Source organism: Sturnus vulgaris, chromosome 23 (assembly GCF_052056855.1).
Source record: "Sturnus vulgaris isolate bStuVul1 chromosome 23, bStuVul1.hap1, whole genome shotgun sequence".
Taxonomy (NCBI): Eukaryota; Metazoa; Chordata; class Aves; order Passeriformes; family Sturnidae; genus Sturnus; species Sturnus vulgaris.
In genome coordinates this window covers 5315890-5335193 of record NC_142265.1, presented here as the reverse complement: position 1 = coordinate 5335193, position 19304 = coordinate 5315890, and the positions used below count along the sequence as shown (strand labels likewise).

Genomic DNA, 19304 nt, shown 5'->3' with positions numbered 1-19304 from the left:
CTCCCATCTCCCGGGCTCTGAGCTGATGCAGGCTCAGTGTCTCAGCAGGGCAGAGAGGAGGGGGCTTGTGCTAGGCTGAGGTGTCTTTACTGGAGGAAATCCCGGTGGAAAAACGTCAGGCTGGGGCTTAATTGAAGGGGAGAGCACCACCTGCTGATACAGCACCAGGGCTCCTCCGGTCTGCTCTGCCTCTGACCTGCTCCCGACCGTGCTGTGCACTGGCTGGGAGGCATCCTGAGAGCTGCACCCACCCAGCAGGGAATAGAAACATCCTCCATCCGCTGCCTGAGCCGTGTAGGGATGGACAGCTCCTCCCTGCTGCCAGGGAAGAAAGTGTCAGCCTGTGTTTGAGGAGGGAAGGAAAGCCTGTGGGTCTCTGGCCCCTGGCGAGTAACAGCCAGGACAGCAGGTGCTTGTTGGAGGATGTTTCTGCCCAGTGTGCAAATGAAAACCGAAGCAGGAACAAGGATCTGTTCCAGGGAGTGGGATGGACTGGGGTGGTTGAAGGGAGCTCCATAAGCAGTGTGTTGGGGGGTTTGGTCGGATGGAGGGTGATCACAGTTGGTTAGTTTGGTTTCTGGGTATGAGCAGCTACAGGCCCTGAGGGAAGAAGGGGAATGGTGTTAGTTTGGCAAAGGGGTCAGACTTTGGCGCTTTTTTCCTCCACAACCTCTGGTTCCTCCCATCTGCATGCCAAGGTGAGTGGGACCATCAAGTGACATAGAGACACACACTGAGGCACTGCTCCATCCCTCTGGATGAGAATTGTAGTGTGATGCACCCAGAGCTGCTTTGGCTGATCAGAGCAGCAGAACAACCATGCAAAGACACTGCCCTGACATTTCCCAAGGTTGTCCCTTTGAGCCTTCAGGGTTCAGCCCTGAACCGAGGTCAGGGCTGGGTCTAAGGAGCTCAGGGCTGGCATTTCAGCATCTGGCCCATCCCACTCCTCTCCCCATCTCTGCTGGCGCCACAAGGTGATGATAACCTGGGGAAACTCTCTGAGGGGAGGAAGTTCAGGCAGGAAAACGAGGCGGTGCTGCTGGAGGTGTGAAGCTGCAGCTGGGGCAGCAGCAGAGGCTGACAGCCAGGTTAGATGCACACAGGGAACCCTCCAGCAGCTCCCAGCACCCAGCACCGTGTCTGTGCGTGCTCTGCTGAAACACACCCTGCTGTTTACTGAGGATTTGCCCTCGTGCTGTTCCCTTTGCCCCTCACAGCCTTGGCTAAGAGCTGGTTGTTCACCCAGGGAGAGGCACCGCTCGTGTCCGTGCCTGGCTGTGGCGCGGCTCCGAGCACGGATGCTCCCAGCACTGCCAGATGGCAAACACAGGGACAGGAGAAAAGGAGCTGCAGCTCTGCTTCCTCACTGGAAAAAAGCCTGGTGGGAGCGTGCCTGTCCCAGCTCTGCTGCTGCCTGGCTGTGGAGTTGGGAAGGGCAAGACAGAGCAGGGTCAAGGACTGAGCCCTAGGGTGGCTGGGGCAGCACAGGGTGTGGAGCTGGGAGCACCTCCTTTAGGTTTCCATGTGCCTCCAGCCCTGTGGTAACAAACCTTACATAAACCTAGCCGGAAGCACAGCATTAATATTTAAAACATGACATTTAAGGTATTGGATCTATGCTGTATTCTCCAGCAGAGTGTCTCTGTGTTTGCGTGTGCGCGCTCACGCTCCGGGCTTTGTTTTCCTTTTCTAGTGGGTTGTTGTGTGTATGTATTTTACTCGGGGTGTTTTGTGCTATAATAAGAAGGGGGAGGGAGCAGGGAAATGCTGCTCTGTTTATACACTCTGCTGTCAACAGCGATGCTGCCTCTTCCAGACTCACATGCTCTGTGAAGCTCCCTGGATCCAGGCAAAGAGCACATTTCCCCTTTATCCCAAGACTGCTGAGCCTCTCCTCCCATTCCCCTCTTGCTGGCCCTCTCCTGGAATTTGGCCCAGGGGAGCATGGCACAGCCCCATCCAGCATGCAGACAAGTGGATATGTGAAGGTTCAAAGGGACAGCCTTGGGAATGTCAGGGCAGTGTCTTTACATGGTTGTTCTGCTGCTCTGATCACCAAGAGCAGCTCTGGGTGCATCACGCTGGAATTTTTGTCCACAGGGATGAAGCAATGCCTCTCTATGTCCCTCCTGAGCTTCCTCAAAACTTTCCCAATGCTTTCCACCTTTGTGAATCATCTGAGGCACTGGTGCAGGGCTCAGCCTGAACTGTTACTGCTCACCCATAATTTTTATAAATCTCAGGTGTAGCACATCTCCTTCCTCTCCCTCCTGAATTTTTATGTGTTTAGTTTTTGTGGCAGGAGCATTTTTATGCCTCTTCTCATTTTTTTTTTTTTGCCCCTGAAAATATTCAGTGAATGTGCCCTTTTCTCATTCTGATATGGGCCTCAAGGGACAGATCCTTCCTATCCATCTCCAGCATGCCATAACAGCCTGGGACACGCTGGAAAAGCACTGGGTCTGAATCCACCCTTTTGATATAAGTGGACATTATGCATTTTTAATAGACATGAAGCTCAGTGAAACCCTTAGTACTAGCTGAGCTGGCACAAAATTCCCAGGCAAGGAGTCTTTGGAGCTGATCTCTCCCTAGGTACCTTGCAGAAAATGAGACCAAGGACAAAAAAAGGCCACATTCCCTTTGATTGCAGGAGCTGCTGTGGTTTGCAGAGGAGCTGGCTGAGCAGGAGCTGCCTGGCTGTGCATGAAGGACTCTGGGCTGGCAGTCCTTGCTCATCTGTTCTTCCACAGAGGAGGTGCAGCTTGCAGGGAGAGGCTATTTAAACCTCCTTCCTTCCAGCATCACCCTGGACAGTGTTTCAGCAGTGCCTGGGGGCATCATCTCCCTGCTCTGTCCAGCACAGGCTCTGCCAGGCTCAGCAAAGCTCATTTCCACCCGAGGCATTGGTGTGGAGTTCTCCAGCTCAGGAATAAGGAGTGTGGGAATCCCTGTCCCTCTGATGATGCAGCTGGGATTTGTCAGTGGGCCTCCCATGGCTGATCACTTGTGGGTAATGCTTGGATTTCCAAACTTCTCAGCAGAAATCTCTGCATCCTCTGGAGATGCACAAGTTAAAACTGGAATCTGAATGCTGTAGGTTCAAAACCCAAAGGCCCAGTGAAAATGGTGGGAATCCCTGGTGAAGATCACTGAGGTTGCTCCACACTATGGATCTCAGATCCCTGTGTACTCGAGCTTTACCCAGAGTGTTGATTTTTTTTACTTTCCTCTTCCTTTTTCGGTAAAGCAGAAGTAAATCTGTCTGTACCTACAGGTTTCCATGGCACTGTAACCTCACGGAGAGGGAAGAGCAGGGGAATATCTGTGGACCTGTGCATGTCCACTGTGGAACAGGAAGAGATGGTGGTGCTTGGAGAGAGGATGGATGTGCCTGGAAGCAGCTCAGGACAGGTGAAAGGTGTCTCTGCCCCAAGCTCAGCAGTGACTTTTGGCTCAGGTTTAACTGCCCAGCTGTGACATTTGGAGACACACTCACTGTGGTGTTCAGCTGCTGCTGGGCGTGAGTCAGCCCTGCTGGGCCAGCTCCTGAAGGGCAGGATCAGGAGATAACACCTTTGCTCTCCTGCCCCCTCAAGCCCTGGCTCCTCCAAGTGGTCCCTAAGGAGGAAGAGAGCATCCCTACGGTTCTGTGCATGGATGGAGGTCACACACAGGCTCCTGTGTGCCTGCTGGCCTGGGTGCTGATGTCACAGCTTAGGGGCAGCCCTAGTCACATCCAGGCCTCCTTCCCATGGGAAATCCCACTCCTGCTGCCCTCTGTGCAGTGCCAGGATCCTTGTGCAGCCTCCAGGAGGGACATGGGGGTACTTGGTGTTTGGGGGGCATGGCTGGGAGAGACCATGGGAAGGCTGGTGCTACAGGAAGGGCAGTGGGATGAGATGTCAGAGTGCTGCCCACAGCTCCCAAAGCTTGGCTGGGCTCTGCTGGGAGCCATCAGCACGGGCACGGGCTGAGAGGAGCCGAGGGTGCTCCTCTGAAGGGCTGGGAGTGGAGCTGAGCCCTGCCTGCCACACCGGGGGCTGGAGGGGAGCCTTCCTGGAGGGCACCTTCTGAGCTTCCTCTGAGTGATGCTGAGCTCCATCCCCATCCCCATCCCCATCCCCATCCCCATCCCCATCCCCATCCCATCCCCATCCCCATCCTATCCCATTATCCCATCCCCATCCTATCCCATTATCCCATCCCCATCCCCGTGGGCTCCCCGTGCCCGCGGTGGGTGACGAGAGCGAGGAGAGCAGGACCCAGTTGCTCCAGGGGCCATCCGGGAGCGTTCCCTGGCTTTTCCTGCTCCCGTGGCAGGGAGCGGTGCCCCTGCCGGAGCGGGATGAATTGGTACAGACCATCAGCAGCGCGGGTCCTCCTCCGGCAGGGAGAGGCTGTCGGCGCTGCTCTGGATACAAAGCAGCCACGCTCTGGCTCCTTCCTCCTGCATCCCGCTGGCCTCCTCCTCCTCCTCTTCCTCCTCCTCCTCCTCCTCCTCCCTGTTTGCTCGCTCCCTCCCTCTCTCCCTGTCTTTCTTTCCCAACGCCACGCTGCAGAAGGCAGAGCTGCGAGCCGGGGCTCGGGAGGCACAGCAGGAGCCAGGAGCTCTCCGGGGCTGTTCCTTGGCGAGTGAAGCACAGGCAGGGATGCGATGAAGCAGCGTCGTGGTTGCTGCCTGGATTAAGAAAGAAAGCATTAAAATAATAAGAATAATAATAATAATAAAGACAACAAAAACACCACAAAGCCGCACGCAACAAACGCGGAGAAAAGGGAGGAGAGAAGGAGGCGGAGGTTGCTGGATGGGTGAAGAGCCGCTTTGAATCGTGCCTCTGTTCCCGGGGATTAAAGCATGAATGGGAGCAGCTTCCCGGCCACGATGGAGAGAGAAGGCGGCTCCGGCTGTGGCGATCAGGTAACTCTTGCCTCCTCTCGCTGCATGGTGAGCCGAGCAGGACACGGATCCTTTATGCACAGGGTGTGTGGATGCGTGCATGCAGCGGGCAGGGAATGGCAGGAAGCAGGAGACACTCCGAGCTGCTTTTCCTACCCCTCCCAGCGCATTTAAAGGACGCAGAGCTGGTCCTGGGGGCTGCAGAGCTGGAGATCACTTTGCCCCCCCTTTTGCCTGAGGACACCGAGCTGCTTTCCCTGGGGAACGATGCCTGGCTTAGGGGAGATGCTCCTCCAGGAGCTCCAGCATCGCCCTCCCAACCCTGCATCTGCCCCGGGGCTCCCCTCGGGCTCTCGGGGACCTCGGTGGCCCTGCATCCTTCCGTGCATCCGTGCAGAATTCGGGGAGGGAGGTGAGAGGCGACCCCCTCTCCCCTTGGTCATCCTCTGCCTTTTCCTCGCACCAGGCAGGGATGGGATTCAGGAGGAGGGGGAACTGAAATCGCTTTCATTCGTGCCAGCAGTGCTGAGAGCCAACTTTGAGGCTGCTTAAAGGGAAAAGCTTCCCAAGTGCTTGTCTTTTGGGGGAACAGGAGATGGCTGAGCAAGGCTTTGCCATCTGAAGAGGGATCTCTGTGTTTGTTATAGAGTGGGAGTGGGAGGGCATGAAAAACAGTGATTGTGAGGGAGAAAGTCAGCGCTGATCAATGAAGCTGCCCACAAATGATGCTTTCCTCTCCCTGCTGGGCCTCTCTCTGACTCAGTTCCTGGGTCTCTGACCGTGAAACTCCGAATTTCTCTCAGTCAGAGCAGAAAGCACAACTTCGAACAGTGCTGGGAGGTGTTTTAACCCAGATGTTTGGGAAAGCCCCGAGGAGAGCCTGATGTTTACAGCTGTGGAGCCCCTTCCCAGTTATTCCCAGTGAGCAGAACCCTTACCTGGCCATCCCTCACTACCTTGGGCAGGATCTTGCTGCTGCAACATCCATTTGCTCCGTGCTGTCTGCCACATCCCCCTGCTCCCCTTGCCTTCAGGGGCTTCTTGATGCCTCTTGGCATGGGGCTAGGAAGCATTTGCTTTGATTAGTGAAATAATGATGTGTCCCAGAAGTCCCCACTGGTGCCAACACATCCTGAGCCCTGGAGTGCCATCAGTCACTGTAAGAGCCTGCAGGAACATTTAGGGAGTTTGTGGCCCAATGTGAGGGATTGGCAGAGACTCTGGAGTCTCTTGCACTGGTCTGCACACACTTGGATCGTTGAACATCCACCTCAGTGAATGGATTCACCAAGATTTGGCTGGAAGGTTACAAGGGCTGCGATTTCCTGGCTTACCTGGCACAATTGGGACTGAAAGGGTGTGGAAAGGAAAATGGAGGCACTGGGGAAAAGATGGGGAAAACATCTTCTTTGTGTGGGAAACTCAAACTCTGGTTTCTGTGCCAGCCTTGAAGAATGTAGATGTTCTAGTGAAGGAATTCAACAATTAGGAAGAATATTTCTCCCAGGAGGGTTAATTCTGTGGTAGTGGCTTTGGAAATGGCCAAAGCCAGCAGGACAGTGAGTGTTGCTCTAATGGGAAGGCAGCTGATCAATAATTTTATTTTTCCTGTTTGAATATTTATGGGTGTGGGGAAGGCAGAGGAAGAAGCATGCAATCAGTGATGTTGGCTCTGAGTACATTCCCACTCCAGCTGGATTACAAATCCCTTCCTGCACCTTTCCACAGGCATTCCTAGGGAAATGCTGTGGGATTCCCAGCACTGCCCTGACAGCTTCACTGGGAGCTGGCTGACCCAGCAGGTGCAGAACAGGGCACACAAGTCTCAGGGTTTGGTTCTCTGGGATAGAAAAGCTTCCATAAGGGTCTCCCTTATGTGCAAGTGTCCACAAGAGGAGAGGGGGAGAGCTTCCCAAAGTTTCCTGACCCATCAGGGTGGCTCAGAGTGGACAGTGAACACAAAGTGCCTCGATCTGTGGCACAGTGCCACCAGGGCCAGCCAGTCTGTGCCTTTGTCCTCCAGAGCCCAGCCAAGCTCAGGGATGCTGGATTTCCTCTTCCCTGCCTGGTTGTCGTGCATCTTTCTGGGGTTTCTCTGCAGCTGTGCACCTCCTGAGGCAAGGAGAGCTGTGAGTGCCTCCAGAGTGCAGGGCTGGTTGGGTTTCAGCATCCTCAGCCCTGCTGCATCCTCCTGGCATCCTCTGGGAGATCTGGCCTAAGCTCACCAAGAAACCTTCCAGGACCAAAGTGTGAGCACACGCTCTCCCCTTGGCCAAAGCTGGCTGTTCCCTGCCAAAATGATGATTTCTGAACCCAAAACAGGGCATCTGCCCCTCTTCCAGCCCCCTTTCTAGCAGAAGCTTTGGGAAAAGACAAGAATTGTCTTAAAAGGGACACCGGGGAAAATGTTGCATTTCATTTTTCAGTGGTTTTTGCAGACTTGTCTTTTGAGATGATTTTGCTCTCTCTTGCCCTTGTTCTATTTCTACTGGCTCAAAAAAAAAAAAAAAAAGTTGTGTAAAAAAGCAGTTTTTAGTTCCTCCAACAAAACCCAGTGGACAGATCTGAATCCAGAGGAGAACAGGACGTGGTCCTTTCTTGCATTTCTGTGCATTTTCTCTGGCAGGGATGAGCAGTGCCAGAGGCTGCCTGGATTCCAGGACTGCTTTTCAGCAAGATCCCTGACTTCTGGGGATGCAGCAAGCCTTGGTCAGCATCTTCCTCTGTGGCCATGCCCTCCTCACCCTCCACTTTTCCTGCAGGCCTTCGTTTCCTGCCTTGAAAAGTTGAGTGGGCTGCAGCTGGAAGTTGTGTTTAGCTGGAGGAGCATTTGGTGTAGCTTCAAGGCAAAGCTTCTGGAATCAGTGTCCTTGGAAGGTGCCTCTGCAGTGGCTGCTTTGTGGGTCCTTTGCCTCTGTGATGTGTTTGTGTTCATGTTTTGCCTGTGGAGATCCTGGATCAGTCACCTGCCCGTGTTTTGCTGCTGTGGTGGCAGGAGAAGTGCCAAGCACAAGGGCTGGAGGGTGAGGATGGACTCTCCCTTTTCCTCCTGCACTCCTTGACTTTTTGTGGTTGGGTTGGCAAGTTGAGATCAGGGCTGGATTCACCTCCAGGAGCTGAGGAGGGATTTGCTGAGCAGAGATCATGGGGTGGGGCTTATAGTTAATTAATTAATTAATTAATTAATCTCCATCTCCTGATGGAGACACAAGGACCACCCCCAAGTGCTGTCAGCAGCACAGTGTGCTGGTCACTACAGAATACATCCTGCTCCAGTTGGAATGGGAACTCCACATCCCCAGGGAATGAGAGAATGGGCAAAGAATTCACAGTGCTGGGGAGCAGATCCTGCTCTCCCAGTGCTCTGTCCCAAAAATGTAGCCAGTTTAACCCCCCTCCTACCCTTATTCCTCTCCCTCTATGGGTTTTTTTGTTGTGCCAAGTGATACTTCCCAAAGGATGTTGTTCACAGGCTCAGAAAATGATTCCTGGGCAAGAAAACACCTTGGAGCACACATATTTTTTTCCCCCATCCTGGAAGTGAGTTCCTTCCCTCTGCACAGTCCTGGGCAGTCAAACACCTTGGAGCACAATTCCACGTCCATTTTTTCCCTGCTGGGAGTGAGTTCCTTCCCCCTGCACAGCCCTGTGCAGTTGTTCTCACTCTGTTCCTGCCCTGCCCGGGTACCAGAGAGCCTTGAAGCAATTTCCCATCTGCAGTGGTGCCTCTGAAATCCCTCCAGCTCTGCTCTCCCTGTGAGCCATGGGCAGCACAACACGATATGCCTGGCTGTGACAGCAGAATAAATAGGAAATGCTCGAGATCCCCCTCCTGCCTGGATCTGAGCTGTTTTCCTAAAGCCAGGACAAGAGCTAAGCTTCTGTATAGGGATTTTTGTGCTGTTCTTGAAGAGCAGTGGAGAGGGAATTGAAAGCTGTGGCTCAGAGGGAGAAGTCTGCTCACCCCCAAAAGGGGGGGAACCCTTTGCTTCAGTGCTCTGAAGATTGGGGTGTCCCCTCAGGCAGGTTCAGCTGTAAAGAAAAATAGGAATTTCCGGTGTGAAGCTCATCTAATCTAAAGGAATTCCCCTAAAATAGACCAAATAAACTCTCGCTGTTGTTTGGAAAAAGAATAAAGACAGCCAGCTCTGCTGAGGGGATCTCCCTGCTCCTATGGCCCTGCAGGGAGCAGGAGAATGAGACACACTTCACTCTGTGACAGGAGAAAGAGCCATGGGATTTGTCTCTGTTGCCTTGCTGGACATCATTCCTAAATGCCCTGCAGGTTCTTCTGCAGATTTGGCACCTGAAAGGCAGGAAAAAAAAAAAAAAAAGGCTATTCCAGGAGAAATACCCCAAGCCTGCCTCACCTTCCATTCAGCTGGAAAGAGCAGAAGGGGATGGATGCTGAGGCTCTGCTCTGGATTTCATGAATGGATGAATGTAGAGACGCAAGAGGGGATTTGGAGGGGATTTGGAAGCCTGCTCCAGGATTTGTCTGGCACACAGAGCATTTATAATACTTCCAGCATTATCATAACATAATGCCAGCGTGATTTGGGGCCCACCCGGGCTCTCAGTGAATAAAAAGCAGAGCTCCTGTCTCCATCAGGGTGACAGGGATGTCACTTTGGGTAGGCTGGAGTTTGCATAGTCCAGACTCTTTGTCCTGGTGGCACCAAGCAAGGGCTGAGATGCTCCTGTGTGCTGCTGTGAGGGTGGGTGGGTGACAGTGGGGTGGGTGCCTGGGTCACCTCCCCTTGGACCTGGCTGTAAAATTCCACCTTGGAGTTCTGGCTGAACTCCTTGGGTTTCACCCTTTGTGCTTTCCTGCACAAAGCTGCAGGAGAAATGTGTCCCAATGAATTTCTCTTCTCTGTGAGGGCCAGGACTGCTCTCACTGGGAAATGTCCTTGGGGGAGTCCTGCTTTTTAGGGAATGAGCAAAAGCAAAGGCTGGGGGGGTGACACTGCCCTGCCCCCACAGGCTGGGTCATCTCCTGTGGCTTTTCCATCTGAATTCCAGAGACTGTGACGCCAAAAGTAAACCTGGAACTTTGCTAGGACCAGTGTATCCAAGTGAGTTTTTTCCAGCTTCAGCTCATGTCAGCCTCATCCATCCATTAAAAAGATAAAAATAAAAAAATAAAGCCACCCTACAGTTCTGTGGTAGGAATTAGTCCTGTGGAATCCTTTCCCCAAGGCTTTCCTGGCACAGCAGAAGCACATCAGAGGGCTGCAGCATTTCTGGGTGCTCCAGTGCAGGATTTAGGATGTTTCTGTGGTGTGCACTGGAGAGTTTTGCTCTTTTTTAGGAGGGCTGTGGGTGCTCACAGTGCGTGGAGCTTGCACGTTCCATCGTGCTCCTGCTCTCCTGCCCAGGCTGTGCCACCAGCAGCGCTCCTGGAGGGATTTCCTGCGTGTGTGGATGAGGGGAAATGCTGAGAGAAATCATCCCCAAGGTTTCACTGGGTGCAGGAGCCGTGCTCCAACCCAGAGCAGGATTAACTGGGTTAAATCCTCACCAGCACATCTGGATCCAGGCTGGGTGGAAGGAGGGAAGCAGGAGCTGGTGTGTGGAGCTGTGGCTGGATGTGTTCCTGGTTTGGGATTAAATCTCTGCCCTGCCAGCCCTCTGTCCCTGTGGGGAGCTGTCCCCATAGCCAAGGGGAAGGCTGGAATTCGTGGGGTGTGCAGGAAGGGCCCTGAGCCCTATTAATGAGGAGCACTGGGCAGATGATGATGATGATGAGGGGGAGGCTGGCAGGGCTGCTCCTCCTGTCCCTCACAGAGCAAAGCCAGAACTCCCTGGGGAGGGATCCAAGCCAGAGCAGATCTGCTCTCCTCTCCCTGAGTTCGGGCTGGGAACGGAGCCACGAGCAGAAGGGATTTTGTCAGGCTGGGTGCAGTACCTGGAGCCTATTTTGGCTCATGAATAACTTGATATTTCTCCTGAATAATAGATGCACGTGATGGTTGCTGAGAGGCAGAGCTGGGAGGGGGCTGGGTGTCTGAAGGAGGGAGGGAGGAGGTGCTGGGCTGAACTGGGAGCTGGCTGGGGGCTGGAAAACTGGCAGAGGTGATGTCTGGATGTAAATGTGTGTGACTGAGGCAGAGAGGGGGCCTGGCTGGTCCTTTTGTGTCTCCTGTGGTCAGCAGGAGTATATAAATAATATATATAGTTATAAATATAAAAATATAGTTATAACTATAAATATAGTTATAACTATAAATATAGTTAGAAATAGAAATAGAAATAGAAATAGAAATAGAAATAGAAATAGAAATAGAAATAGAAATAGAAATAGAAATGTATCTATATATAAATATAATAGATGAATGTATTTATATATAAATAAATATATAAATAATATAAAAAATTTATTTTATGTAACTATAATATAAATATATATTTTTATATATATAAAATATATATTTTTTTATATTAGTGCAATACAGCACTGCCCAGCTTGGGCTCTGGGGAAGGTGAATATTTGTAATGATGCCATTTCCCTGCTTCCAAGAGGGGCTGTGTCCACGGCAGGAGAACCATGTTTAAATCACAGGTGCTGTGAATAAATCCCAGCACAGTTCGTGCTGTGGGCCAGGAGCCCAGGACCTGCCTGGCAGAGCAGGTTTGGGCCAGCCCAGAGGCTGGACCTGAGAGCTGAGGGGATTTTGGGGAGGCACTGGCTGTGCTCAGAGCATGCTTGGAGAGGCAGCCTCTCTCTTCCTTGAGAGACAGCTTTCACCTGACTTTCGAGTGGCACGTTCTGCTTCTAATTTGGGAGAGAGGGAAGGATAATCTGGCACAAGCCTGCCACCTTTGAAAAGCTGCCAGCCAGTTTATGGCACTCTCTGTCTGCCTGCTCCCTACAGCCCCGGAGATGCAGGAATATTCCCTCCTGCCACCCCTGGCTCCCGTGGAGGCTGCAGGGATGCAGAGCTCCAGGAAAGGCTGCTCTGGCTGTGTGATGGGGGCTGGTAGGGACAGCCAAGGGTTTATTCCGGTGGGGTGTGATCCACCTGGATGAACAGCAGCTGGTTATGGAGATTGGAGCCACAGAAGTCACTGCTGATGAATAATTCTTCCAGTGTCTTTCTTATAATAGCGTCACATTCAGCAGGCATGACTCGGACATATTCATCTTCCCAGAGCACGCAGCTCCTGGAATGACCTTCTGCAAGGCTTTGGAAGTGTTTCCTTCTGTTTGTCAGGTCAAGGAGCATCGTCCCCGACATGATTTTTAGCGGGGACAAAAGAACTACAAGTGTTTTTGAGGAGTATAGAAAAGATGGGTTGGAATCTGTGTGGAACAGGACAACTCTGCCTGAGACTGGGAAGCAGCGTGGTGAGAGCTCAGCTCAGTCTTGGGTGGCCCAGTTTGAAGCCTCATCTCCCTTGGAGTTAGTTACTCTGAGTTATTAGTTCCTTTAACTCTGCAATTCTCCCAAGAGTTCAGAGAGGAGCACTGAGAAGGGGCCTGGCAGGCATAAACTGAATAAAACCACTCTGAGATGAATCCCCCTGGCAGCGAGGGGGATCTGGCTGGATCCTGCAGGTGTAGATATTGTCTCTGCCTCCAGCCTGGCAGGCTGGCCTCAAGAAAGAGGAAAAATGGCAATAAAAGGCACCTTTCTATAAATAAAGCCCAAAGGAGGGGAGGAGGGGGAGCTGCCAACTTCTGCCCTTCGTGGAGGAGTGAGTGGCTGTGGCACTGAGAGGCTGCAGGAATTCCTGTCGCAGGGAAATGCTGCACATCGTCCATCTGTGCTGCTGATGAACGTTTTCAGGGTTTTGCACCAGCAGGGCACGTGTGGAAGGGGAGCAGGGGGACCTGAGCTCTGTCCCTGCCACTGTCCCTTGGCTTTGGGAAATCTGACAGCTGTGACGCCGCTGGTGGCAAAGGATTTGTGGCAATCCCCTGAAGCTGCCACCCCACACGTGCCCCTCCTTCCTTCCACCCGTTTGTCTTTTGGAAATGCAGCCAGCGCTGTTCCTGCCTTGCCTGGCAGCCCTTTCTGTCTCGTTCCAGAAGGCTCTAAAGGCAAGAGGCTCAGAGTTAATAACTCACCTGAGAGTTGTCGAGGTACAGAGCAGAGTGGGAGCTCTGCAGGGCTGGGGGCAGAGCTGTGGAGTGGGGAAAAATCCACATTTGGGATGGGATCAGCTCCTGCACCCTCTGCTGCTCGTGCTGTGGGACACTTTCAGCTTGTGAAGCTTGGGATGCTTCCCAGAGCTCTGCTACACTGGGTGGATATGGGAAAAAAGAGGGTCAGGGAGTCCAGGGAATCCTCTTTGGAGGCAGAGTGAAGCAGTGCTGAGAACCAGCACACTCAGAGAGGCTGAGACAGAAAATTCTCTTTTTTGTCAGCATGACAGTGACTGGGAGGACCAGGAGTGCCCAGCTGTCCTCACTGATGTGCCACATCCCCATTTGCATAACCTGCATCTCCCAGGAAGCCCCAGTCCCTCAAGCTGCCCCATGCAGCACCTTCAGAGCCCATGCAGCCCCTTCAGAGCCCATGCAGCCCTGGTTCCTCCCTCTCTGTCTCAACCAGCATTTCTGCTCTGGCTCATTATCAACTGAGTCAATGAGTTTAGTAACTCATGTTTTTAAAGATTAGTCATCTATAGGAATGACATTTGAAAGACTGACAGTTCCAATCAAATCACAAGGGCTGCTCTTGTGCTTGAAGATAGTTGTTTAATTAAAAAAAAAAAAAAAAAAAAAAAAGAGTAAAATCAACCTGACTAGTTAAGTGTGGTCCCTCGAGATGCAGCTGAGGGAAGTACAGATGTGGTCCTAGGAAGGAGGAAGCTGCCAGGCTGATGGGGTGTGGGCTGGGCAGGCCTGAAGGGAGTGTGGTGGAGCTCTGTGGATGTTCCCTTAGCCCTGCTCCCTCCTCGGGCAGGGCACAGCCTGATCTGTGCCAGGCAAGGCAGTGACAGCCGCAATAACAGCGCTGTGATTTGCCTGGTTGATTTGAGATGCACCATAATTACTGCATGATTACAATATTCTTAGAGCAGCAGTTACAAACCCCTCCAGCTCCTCAGAGCTCCCCAAGGGCTCATCTGGCACCTCACCTTGCAAGTTAAACCTGCAGGGGAGTCTGGGTGTCCCTCAGGCACGTCTGCAGCTCTGGCTGTGTCAGAGGAGGGCTGTGTGCCCTCAGTACCTGGAGATCACAGTTCCTGCTGCTCACACACTCTGGGGACCACGGGGAGAATTTGGTAGCAGGATGGTGCTTGGCCAAACAGGACAAGCTTTTCCAAGGGCTAAGGATGCTCCTGGAAAGGGCAGGGGCTGGGGAGTGATGCTGGCAGGGGGACAGCACTTGGGGATGCCTTTCTTCTCGTGCTCACTGAGTTAGGAGCTGTCAGCTTCATTCTGTCTCCAGCTTCTGCTTTGATGCCTTTTGGGGCTACCTAAAAACAGAGGCCAGACAAAATTAAGAGAAAAAAAGCAGTTCTATTTATTGAAAGGCCTTCAGGTACATTTAGGGCAGACAAACCAAAATGGACAATGGGTCACGGGTTTGCACACTTTGATAAGTTTGGGCCATTTGCATTTTGGGGGTTCATCTTCCAATTCCAGCTCCAGGTAATGAAGTCATTTACCCCAAGTTTGCTGCCCCCAACTCACTTTTGTTTCCATCTCTCAGGCCTGAGGCAGTGAGGTGTCCTTGATTGCCAGGCCTGGAGAGGAATTGTTGTGTGTGCCCCAAATGGGAGAGCAGCAGCTCACACTGGATATGGAGTTTAGAGTTCTGCACTAAAGAATTGCAGGGTTACAAATGGATAAAAAATATAAAAGCTAAAATCTTAAGGCACCAGTTTGGCTCCTCCATTTCTCATTCAGAAGATCTGGATGGGCTTGGACCTTAAGTGATTCTAAAATGAGGAGAAATGACCTTCCCCAGGCCGTGGTGTTGGTGAGAGCTGTGCTCTGCCAGCGTTGGTGCCTGTGCCATCGCTGTGTTCACCCTCTGAGATCCCTGAGCCTTGTGATCCCTGGCCAAAAGTGGGCAGCTATTTCCACCTCACCTCCAGAGCAGGCTGAGGTGAGCAGAGCCAAAATAGCTCAGCCACAGGGAAGAGTCAGAACCAGGCTGGAGTTGGAAGCTGGACAAACCAGAACATTCATCCTGTGCCTTTCCCTCTGAGAGCCAAATCCCATTTCCTCGGGCAGTGCTGGAATGGCTCCGGGTTTATTGGATTGGCACACGGAGTTTGATGCTGGTAGAAGGGAAGGAATGGTTCCCTGCCAAATACCTCTCACATGGAAAATGGGCCAGGTTATCCTGACATGTCAAAGGTGCCCAGGCAGGCAAAAGCTCATGTTCCCTGGGGAGAGAGCTGGTGAGGAAAGGATGATGAGAGCACCTCTGGAAGCCCTGTGTGCTCCTTTGAGCAGGGCCAGAATTTTGGGCAGGGAGCAGAAATCCACAAGGGAGACAATTTAAAAATGACCTTCCAAGCAGGGTGTGTAGGTTTGTGGCTGCACTAATGGACTGCAGGGCTGTGAGCACCAATTGACTGCTCTGCAAGCTGCTGAATTATAGTTAGGCATCTGCTAAATCATGCCAAATTCCTCCTCCCCCGTCCCTCTCCACATTATGGCATCAAAGAATCAATGCTAATTCCTCAGTCCCATTAGTGACTCCTGCAGGGGTCACAGGCTGTCTCTGTGCCCTGTTTGGGCACCCAGCCCTGAGCAGGAATCAGGATTTGATCCTCATCCCTCTAAAGGAGCCATCTGACAGGGATGGGAGCTGGGAATTTTCTCTCTAGGCTGATGCAGTGGCTGATTTCTTGTCCAGCTGCTAAGCAGGGAGCTGGGAGCTCTGAGAGCCACGCTGAGCTTTGCTGGAGCTGTCCTGAAAGGCCTCGGGAGTGAAAACCTGCTGGGAATATTCCTGCTGATGCCTTATCAGGGCTACCTAAAAACAGAGGCCAGACAAAATTAAGGGAATAAAAAGCAGTTCTATTTATTGAAGGGCCTTCAGGTACATTTAGGGCAGACAAACCAAAATGGACAATGGGTCACGGGTTTGCACACTTTGATAAGTTTGGGCCATTTGCATATTGGGTGTTAATATTCCAATTACATGAATGACCCCAAGTTTGCTCTCCCTAACTCAGTTTTGTTTTCATTTCATGCTTGCTATTGAAAAGAGAATAACCATGTTTTTAAAACTAAATCCCTGTTTAAGGTGTTTAGAGGACCCAGTAGTGTCTTTCTGCAGTGGGAGAGGGTGAACTTGCTCACAGCTCTGTGAGCTTCTTTCCCCCCATTTCTTTTACACATTAGAATCAGGTTATTAATAACTCTTTTTAAATAGAGCAGGATTTATTTTCTTCCAGGGGTAGGGAAGAACTCTTTAATTAAAAGTGAGTGCTGATGGCTGTGGGGCTGCTGAGCTGCTGCCAGGTGATACCAAAGGTGTGTCCCACCCTCTGTGCCCCCCTGGCACTGGGTGTGGGAGGAGAGAACTCCCATCTCCAGGTGTGCAATTGAGAACTTTTGGATTTGGGAGATAAAATGAGGCCTTTTGGCTTGCTGGGCACAGCTCTTCCTGCTTGAGGGTTGGGTTTGTGAACTTCCCCAGATGCCAGTGTGAGGGGAGGCAGCTCCCAGGTGCACCCACAGAATCCTCCACCATTAACTCACTCGGGGTGTAAAAGCCTGGGGCTTCTCTCAGCCATCACCAGCACAAGCTGAGGGGTGCTGGAGGTGATGGAATCCTTGCTCCAGCATCAGTGAGCACCAGTCTGTGTCCTTTTATTGTTGTGTTGTACTGGTTTGGCTTGTTAGGCTTCCTTGGGTAGAGAGGAAAGTCCAGAGGAAGCCTTGACACATTTGGCTCGATGATTCAGCCTTGGAAAAATGCAGTTTGCTGGCCTGCAGGTTGGGAAGGTGAGGCTTTTCCTCTGGAAAGGTGAGGTTTGGTCATTCTGACCTGTCACCTGTTCCCACGAGGTGTCACACGGCAGCTCGAACCCCTGGACAAAGCATATGCAAAGCCTATTATGGAGCTGTGGAATTTAGCCTGATCACGTTGAAATTGGGTCATCCTTTGTTAATGTCACTTTTTCAGATCCATGGGAGTCAGCGGTGCACAAAATATTCAGTGCAATGCAGACCACAGAGGTGGAAATAGAGAGCCTGGGAATGTGTCTGATGCTGGCAGTGCTGATGTGGTCTGAGCTGAGCAGAGGGGACAACTCGAGGTGTGTTGTGTCACCAGGTGAGGAGGCGTGGATGGAGAAACCCTTAAATGAGATCATTGTTGGAGCATTTCCCCAGCACTCACCCACAAGCAGCCCCAACGAAAATCCCCCAACTTTTCCCAAAGAAAAACAACTCCCAGTTGCCTTGCTATTTTGGAAGTGGGCTGTAAGTCAAGCAGATTTCCATCTCGGGAGAGATGCTTTTTAAAAGCCATGTGTGAAGTGAAGCCGTTTATCAGGGAGGATTGGAGAGGTTTCCTCATCCCACACCTGAGTGAAGCCTCAGCTTTCCTGGCTGGAGAGAGTTGTCAGCCCTGGCAGAGCAGAGCATCCTCTGGAAGCAGAAAGGGTCCCTAAAAGTGGTGCCATTCCCTGGTGAGGCTGTCCCAGCATCCAGGACCCTCACCACTGCTAGTGCCAAGTGTGTGACACAATTTTTTTTTTTTGCTCCTGCTTTGCTTAGCACAAGAAGATTGCAAAGCCTGGGTTCAGCCTTTTCCAAAATTAATACAAGGATTCCTGCCTTTTCCAAAATTAATATGAGGATTCCTGCCTTTTCCAGCCTTGGGAAAGATCCCTTTGGAGCAACAAGGAGAGGAAGTGCAGTGCCTGTAGTTAGGGAGAAATCTGGACAGCACTTGGGCACTGTGAGAGCCCATACAGGAAAACAAACACATTTAGGACAATAAATCCAATCTTTTCAAGCTTTCCCAGGAGATGGGCCTTGCTGTTGGAAGCAGGGGAACCTTGGGACTGTGTCACAGCATAAGAGCAGAGTCACCACACCTCCTGTCCTGATTCTACCATGGAGGGGGGATTAATCTGGAGAACAGAAAGTTTCTGATGCTTGTTAAAATTTGGCTGAAGCTCTGAAACTCAAGGGTTTTTATGTTTTCCAAACTGGGTGGGTGGTTCATTCTAATTCTGGATATGCAGTTTATTCACATACACAACTAATCCTTTTTCGAATCCTGTTAAGTTCTTGTTCTTCTCAGTATCCTGTGGCAATAAGTTCCAGCAGCTAATTGTGCTTGTGTTGAGCTCCCTTGATCCACTTTACTCATGCTTGCTTTAAAATTTAAGAGTTGTTCTCAGAAGCTTGGTTATTTTTTTTTTTTCCTTAGGAGATAATCTGTGTTCTTGATCCCATTTGTGGCAACAGGGCTCAGGCTGGAAGGGAAGGGTGGGTTGGGTTTTGTTGCAAGGTCAGGGAAATTTTGTGCCTCAGTTCCTGTGGCAGCTTGGGAAACACAAGGAATGGCTCTGTAGCCAAGAAAAATGACTGTGGTTTGCAGGTGAAGCTGGAGAAAATATGGAGTGTAAAAACAACCTCCAGAAACTGAGCTTCCTTACCAGGCTTTTCCAGTGTCTCTGAGTTCCTGAAATTTAAAAATTAAAAAAAAAAAAAAAGCATTATTTCTGTATTTCTGGCCATAGGAGTTATTTAAATTTTTAAAAGAAGGAAACAAATGCTGGGTGAAGAGATGATTCAAACCCTTACCCTCCATTGCAGCATTGGTTCCAAAATTTGGATTCTCATGGATGAATCCAGGTCTCCTCTAGCTGGGAGGATTCTCCTGGAGACCTGAAGCCTTTCTGATCATTCTCCCTCCCCTTGTTGACTTGCAGCCCGGGGTTTGTGCTGCCCAGATCAGCTCAGGGATGGCCTGAAAATCCTCTGTCCTTTTGTCCCCTGGACTGGGAGCATCTGAGCTTGAAAACACCACCCCTGATTAAATCCTCCAAGAAGCAGCAATTCTGTGTGCTCATTACTCAGTTCTGGCTATGTTCTGCTTAATAACTAAACACTAATTAGCTCCACAGTTTTGCTACTATACTTATAATAGCCCCCATTAAAGTTATGGGGTTTTTAGGCAGTAATGGCTTACAGAGTAATTAACGAGCAAGAGGCTTTTATTACTACCTTTATTTTTAGCCTGTGCTTTACAAGCCTGTTCTGCCAAACACCAAAAAAATCTTAGACAGAGGCTTGGAGTGCCCATCCCCTGCCAAGCAGTGTGGAAAGGAGCAGGGATGAGTGTGGAGCACCTGGGGCTCAGAGCTGCTGCAGAATCCCAACGTTCCAGGCTGGTTTGGGTTGAAGGGAACCTAAACCTCATCCAGTTCCACCCCCTTCCATGGGCAGGGACACTTCCCACAATCC

At 51.3% G+C, this 19304-nt stretch overlaps 1 protein-coding gene across 5 annotated transcripts in view; it reads left to right on the top strand.

Moving 5' to 3' along the window:
* The first annotated feature begins 4361 nt into the window (after positions 1-4361).
* B3GAT1 (beta-1,3-glucuronyltransferase 1) overlaps positions 4362-19304 on the top strand; it is a 35616-nt gene continuing 20673 nt past the window's right edge. For 3 of the 5 annotated variants that reach the window (XM_088177996.1, XM_088177994.1, XM_088177998.1), the window contains exon 1: positions 4538-4924. The gene's annotated coding sequence lies outside the window, so the exon portion shown is untranslated. Of the gene's footprint in view, positions 4925-17007; positions 17158-19304 lie in introns of all 5 variants that reach the window. The other 2 variants (XM_088177995.1, XM_014883573.2) reach the window with 2 other exon arrangements.